Here is a 7,355-nt window from a genome sequence, read left to right as displayed (position 1 = left end):
GTAACAATAAGCACAACTTATAGCTAATATAGATAATATAATATAGATAATATAGATAATATAATATACATATAGCTTACAGCTAAATGTATATTACATTGTTGCATAAAGTTACGTTTAACTTCATAAGGCTAGAGCTAACATTTTTAGCATAAGCAAATAGGCTAGCCCTAGCTTTTTCTCTTCTGTGGAGATAAGCATTGTGACTTCCAAACGCTAACGTCAGCCAAAGAGCAGCGTCAGCTTTCAGATCACCAATGTAGCTAGCTACTACTAGGTAGGCCTATGCGAGAGGGAAACAAATGACCAATCCTAGTTTTTACATAAATATCCCAACTTAAGCTGTCTGTGTTGTGTTCCAGTATTATCAAGCATCATTAAAGGCAAAAAAAATATAAAAACAAAGCCATATATAGTTAGCTATAGGTGGCATAGGCTACCTGTTGTATTCTTATTCTGTCGGTGTTACGGGATCAATTAAGTTCTCTGTTCTTGTTTTCTTGCGAACTCGTTTCAATCAGACGAGTTCGTAAGAACACATGTTTGTTTAAAATTACATGGCAATAAAAATACAATTTTGATTCTGATTGGGATGCTGTTGCAAGGGCTGTTGGAGCAGTAAGTTGCCTAAATAAAGCCTGAAATTATGAGGTGAAAGGTCAAATTATTTCATGTTATGTATAGTCCTTGGCTTGCCTATGCGAATGTAAAAAAAATCAGATGTTTTGAAAAAGGTGTGATGAGATACCTGGTGTTACTGGGACACTCACCGCCAGACACTGTAGGATAGGAACTCTGAAGTGGCTCCTGTTTTCTTTTTATTTGAGAATAATGTGCATTGTGCATTTATATATATATATATATATATATCTTTATATTCTATTTATATTTTTATATATTTTATTTTAAATATTAAGTCAAAGTAAAAAATACATTTCTCTTAAAGTTTGCATTTGTGTATGTGTATTTGCTTTGGTAATAGCTGTAGCTTAATGCAGGTTAAATGGGAAAAGTGGGTTTAGTCAGTCATAATTTTGTACTAAGTTGAGCTAAAAACTAAGTAAAGACAACAGTATTTTTGTAGTTGGGGCAATCACATTACTGTTAACTCAACAAACAATCTTACATTGGCAGAATGATGAATTTTAAGTTGTGCCCATTGGTAGAACGAACAATTGTTCGTAAAGACAACAGCATTTTTGTAGTTTGGCCAACGCATAAGGTTGCCAGTGAACTTTACGTTTTTGCAAGCTTTTTTTTTTTTTTTTACAGTGTGCCTGGATGTCCATCCTGGAAAAGGGCCCCCCAGCAATGGCTTATCACGTTCATCCCCAAGATCCCATAGTCCGACTGGAGGCATTTATCCTCTACTATGACTACCCCCTTGGAAGGCACCACCACCCCCCTATCTCAAAGTCCAATATCGCATAGCCAACATATGGCAGCTTCAGCCCGTTAGCGGCCTTTAACCCTTGTGTTATCTTCGGGTCATTCTGACCCATCAGTCATTGTGACCCACCGTCGCATTGCGACAAATTTACCTCATACAAAAACAAAGTGAAGCATTTTCTTTTAACCGTTGGGCTGTCTCAGACCCCCCACATTGCAAAGGTTAAAAGAAAATTATTTTTATTTGTTTTTGTATTGGGTAAAATTGGGTAAACACAACAATGGTTCGTTATGAACCTTTGGGTCATGTGACCCGAAGGCAGCACGAGGGTTAAAGATAACCAAGGGATCTCCTCTGACCCATGGACCTGCTCCTGTTGAACGAAACGTTGAAATAATGACTGGCTAAACAGAGTCACTTGTGAACCAGTGTCTAATATGCAGGGGATAACTCTCCCCTGTACAATGACTTCGACCTCAGGGCACTCTCCAATTAATGTGGGCTTTAGGGGTATTTCAGTTTGGGTCCCTTCCTCAGCCACCTGCCCGTAAAATGTATTGTAATTCCTACACCGTTCACCTGATTTGGATGTAAATACCCTGAAATTAAAGCTGAAAGTCTGCACTTAAAGCACATCTTGATTGTTTCATTTCAAATCCATTGTGGTGGTATACAGAGCCAAAATGATGAAAATTGTGTCAATGTCCAAATATTTATGGACCTAACTGTAGTGGAACAGAAGCACAATGGGGTGGAGTAATGAACTTCCCTTGGCAAGGCAAACATAGAGCAGTTTGACAGTCAGCCTCAGAACCAGACCATGCACCGCGTCCGGAACATCACCAGGGTCCTTACTCACTCCGTCGTCGCCAGAGCTGTTGAGTTGCGATTGCTCCCGTCCGTCGTGTGGATCTCCCCTTCACGTTCATCCACCGTATCCTTGTCCACTGTCCGGTTTCTCTCCCCCTCTCATCTCTCGGGCTCCCCTCTTATACAGGGAACGGACCTATCCCCACACACTACACCACTCCCTTCCCATCAAGCTAATTGCCAGGTAATTGGCAATTAGATTCGCAGCAAGCGTTTGTAGCCCATAGCAACGCCCCCATAACAGACACATTCAACACATAAAAGTCCAGCACATAATACACATGGCATTTACACTAAATCATTACAGTACACTTGACAAAAACATTACATGTTTTGGAGGTGTTTACGTGTCTTAACTAAAAATGTCCTCGGATTTTGTCTCAGAACTCTGGTCACCTTTGTCTAAGACACCAACAACCCAACTATTTAGCTAACTAGCTAACTTTAACTCACTACGACCACTGCTGTTGGTCGCCTTGATACACAACCAACTATGTCAAACCGATTACATAAAGATGTGTTTTATGGCAAAAAATACAAGAATTAATATACCTTGTGTTTAACTTTACTTGAGCTTAGCTTTGATGAAGTGTTCGCTGCAAATACTTGTATATTTGGAAGGCTGCCATTGTTTGTCTGAGGTAACATTACGTTTAATGGCACAAATCCACAATAATCTTCTCTCTGGGTTTTCTTTATCGGCCGGAATTCTATAGAAACACAGCCCAGGGGGGTATTCGTCGTAGCTCGCTAAGCGGTTTAGCGAGCTAATTTTCAGGCTAAGATAAAAAACGCCCCTCTTTTTGGTTCGTGGAAGCAACTTTCGATAAATCACCATAGTAACATATCAATTAGCACTTACCTGCTCCAGAGCAGGCTAACGTAAGTGTAGCTGGATAAGCTTGCCACACCCCCAGAAAATAACATGGCAGCTCCCTTTTTGAGAGACCCAGTTGACCAAGGAGCTATAATTTAGTTCGATTAGCTTTCCATACCAATAGAGTTCTTCGCGATTGCCAAGATCCTTTATTTCACACGGATGAGTTCTTGTTTGAGCGATATCGATTCAGCCGACATGGACCCTTCTCGGGCCGTACATTGCAAATATCACACGCCGCAGCAAGCTTTATGCTTTATTATGAGCTTATGCTGCTGTATGTGAATATGTAACGCTATGTTTTAGGAAATGTCTTGTCTTATCTATTGTGCCTGTGCTTTTTATATGTTTCACTGTGGGAGAGTGGGAAACGTCATATCGATTCCTTTTTATGTCTTGACATGTGAAGAATTGACAATAAAGCTACTTGAAACTTTAACTGTGCTTCAGACTGCATAGCCTTGAGGTTTTTTGCGTCAGGTAGGCTATAGGCTACATTTTTATACAGTATAGGCGATGCAGAAAACATTGGCAAAGCCGCAGCATGCGTTGCTGTAAGAAAAGTGTACTTGGCGCTTAACCAGCTGATGAATCAATTCATCATATTCCCTGGCCATGTCCCAGTCAATGACATCAAAGAGGGATTTACACATATGCCTACATGCATATACACATATATAGTACATGATATAAGCGCAGTAGCCTACATATATCCTCAGAATTGTCTATGAATTCGTATCAATTAGATACTCTTTGGCCTTGTTTTTATTTAGCCTATTTATTCTGAAAGAGTTGAGATCATTATTTTCGCTAGCAAGATCTCATTCGATTATTAATTTCCATTAAGCCTATACCAGCAGGCACAATTAAAGAAATGTGATCTGATTTATTGGGGTAATGAGGCACTTAAGATGAGCCTATACATTTCCCCAAAACTTTCGCATTTAGCTTATCGGCAATTGTTTCCCAAGCTGCTTGTTTTGCTCTGGCAGCGGTGGCGGTGTTTGACTTAGCCATGATTATATGCTTATTGTCTAGAGACTCATTATAATAGTTTGCTCGGATGGCGAGAATAGCCGATCACCGCTCTCTCTCTTTCATCTTTTCCGCCATCATACCGTTAGAAAATCACGGTTTTGGTGATCGACCTTTCCTGCCTTTTGAAGTAGGACGTGCACGTGCAATTTCCCTGATAAGTTTAGCCTGATTGAAATTAACCACATGATTTGGATGCGGATCAGCCGTTGACGAACCGATATTTGCTGTTCTCACTCATCTCGCTAATGTTAACGGGCTAAAGGGACAATTGATTAACTTAGCTTCAACCCTTACGACGAACGGGGCCCAGGCCTGTCTCCTCTTCGATTAGTGCATCCGATAGCACAACAACTATCCGGCATTTTGGCAACACAAAAGCAACAGACAAGTACATGTATGACATACCCCTGTGCTAAATGCATTAGCTAGCATTGTTGCAAATAATATTATGTCAGCCCAAGTTGCCTTTCTTTGGCTAGGCGACATCATGAGTCCCATTCAAAGCAATGCAAATAAAAAATATACTATCCCCTTGTCATCCCTGCCTCAAAATCAGTTTGAGACTACAGATAGATAGTTAGCATTATCATGTGCTGTATAAATCTGCAATAATCAAAAAAAAAAAAAACATAATCGTCTTGTTCTTCTTGGAATATCCGTTTGATCAGAACCCGGAAGAATATATGTCCTTTTCAATCGGACTCGGTCCATTTTCTACGTTTGTTAGTACTCTACCAAAGAGTATAGAAGCACTACTCAGCACCATGCTCAGCACTGACTGCTTCAACCAGAATGCTTAGCGCAATGGAGCTCGCTGTAGCACAGTCCACAGACAAAGCACGGTACCATCACACCTTCTCCTACCCCCGACAAGGAAAGGGTCTTCCCCCTTTGTCCTTCTCCCAGAGGAGAAGCTTCAAAGCTTCTGACCCAGCATGGGGTCAGATACAGAGGCCACACGGCCCACAGTATCAGAACAAAGGATTTACAAGGAATAACTTTCTTAAAGGATTTACAAACATATTCTCAAGGACTACATGGCTCATGGACACTATTTCAATGACAGTAGTTGATGTGTTATAATGTGTGTTTTTCCCATTTACTTAGAACGTTGTTTAATTGAGGTTTGATTATAACTTCCCTTCAAGTATAGTTAAGTCAGCCAATCTGGATATCAAAATGATTGTACCATACTAACAAAACCATTTACGAATGTTGTATTGTTATATTCTGAAGTATAAGCAATACATGGACATTTGAAATAGCTGAACTCTGAAAAGTTATCAGCCACTTCACACCTAGGCAGATCTCAGGACGACGCCCAGGTGGGGGAAAACTGACCAATGAAAGAGGTCACCTTCACGGGGACCCCCCCTTTTCCTTTGGAGTATAAAACCCCCAAACGTACAATCACCCCCGCTTGTTCGTAGGATTAAACTGAAGTGCTAGCTACATTTCTAAACTTTCCTCTCAACCTGCAAATTCACTGAGCGCCCGGAACTTTGGCCAAAGATTCCGTTGTTCTATTTTCGTTGGACGATAACGAAACCATTGACTCTACCTTTCTTCAAACCGACAAAAGTAACTACGATTTGCAATATTTCTTACCTGTGACATATTGGCATGTTGTGATTAAATTGTTGATGTTTGATTGTATTTTACAAATGAGTTAGCTTAACCCTTGCTAAATCAGTTGCCCTTGCTCGTCCATTGTTCCCACAAAGGCCTACCTCTCCCTCTCTACCCCTCTCTCTCTCTCCCTCCCCCCTTTACACGCGCTCTACACAGCCATTGTGTTGCTCGCCCTCATTTGCATCCAGCCACTGTACTACTCTGACTAACCCATAACTTATCTGGTATTTGTTCATTATAATTACATTCTCCTAAATAAATCATTGTGTATAATATTCGCGTATCACTCACGTTATCTGATCTGCTCTACTTTCATAGAATTCACGACTCAAGATTAGACTGATTATTACGAAGGCTATTATTTAAATATTATTCAATAAGGTTTCCTCTATCCCTTTAACAATAAGAGGTGGTGCCCCAAGAACTACATACTTTATTATAAATTAAGTATTGCTAATCTTAAACGAGCAAACCCCGCTACATATTGGAGCCCCGTGATAGGCTTTGAAACAGATTGAAATGAGCGATCTATAACGGAGATACATTTTCCGTCTGAAAACCACCCTCCCACCCTTTTGGTTAAATTAACGCTCCGTTGTATTTAACTATTCCCCCAGATAGCTACGGTTTTAAACACTGTTTGAATACTGTGCTGTGTACTCATTGAATTGGCTTTGTCGTGAACAATTGGCTATTTGTGTGTAACTAACTAGCTTCGGAAAAGCTAGACTTGAGCGGAGGTACGCGCGTGCGCAGTGACACTGCGACCCGTCTCATTTCATCTTGTGAAACAAAGGCAGCGCTTCTACATGAAGGCATAAGATCCTTTTTATAGAGTCACAACACTACTATTTTGGTACCATACACGCTTCGGAAAGGTGTATTATAGTAGTGTTGGCCATTTGGGTTGAGTAAATCAACCAAGCAACTGATAAGTTGCCATTGTCTAGTTAGAGGTAGATAACAGACATTGATCAGTCCAAAAGGACTTTGATTTTGAAGGAGACTACGCAGCTCTCTACATTAAGCTATATGCTTCTACCTTGTTAAACAATTGGTAAATTGATTAACTTAGCTTTTCGGAAAAAGCTTCACTTTGTTTTGCATGTAATTCAACATTAATGTAAACACTCAACCTCTAGAATCAGTAAAGTAACAGTAAAATAATTATTGAGACAGGAGAAGCTGCTTATTTAAGGACCTTTATTGTTGCTTAACCGGAAATAGTTACCTTTCGTGAACAAAGACCTGTAATTTGATTTTCATTCCGCGCACTTAAAAGTGGAAGTTGTCAGAATATCGGCGTTGTTGACCATACTGAACTGTAATCCTATTTATCCCTCATCAATATACAACTTTAACAACAATCGCTAAATAATAATTAAACGTAAAGTGTATTATTTTTAGTTTGCCCACTCTATCTGCGATCAGTCCAAAAGGACTTTTGTTTGGAAGTAGCCGAACAACGCAGCCTGTACTGCCACAATATTGTTAAACAATTCCGAAATTGATAAACTAGCTTTTCGAAAAGAAGCTTCACTGTTTCGC

Source organism: Osmerus eperlanus, chromosome 22 (assembly GCF_963692335.1).
Source record: "Osmerus eperlanus chromosome 22, fOsmEpe2.1, whole genome shotgun sequence".
Classification (NCBI taxonomy): Eukaryota; Metazoa; Chordata; class Actinopteri; order Osmeriformes; family Osmeridae; genus Osmerus; species Osmerus eperlanus.
This window is presented reverse-complemented; position numbering follows the sequence as displayed.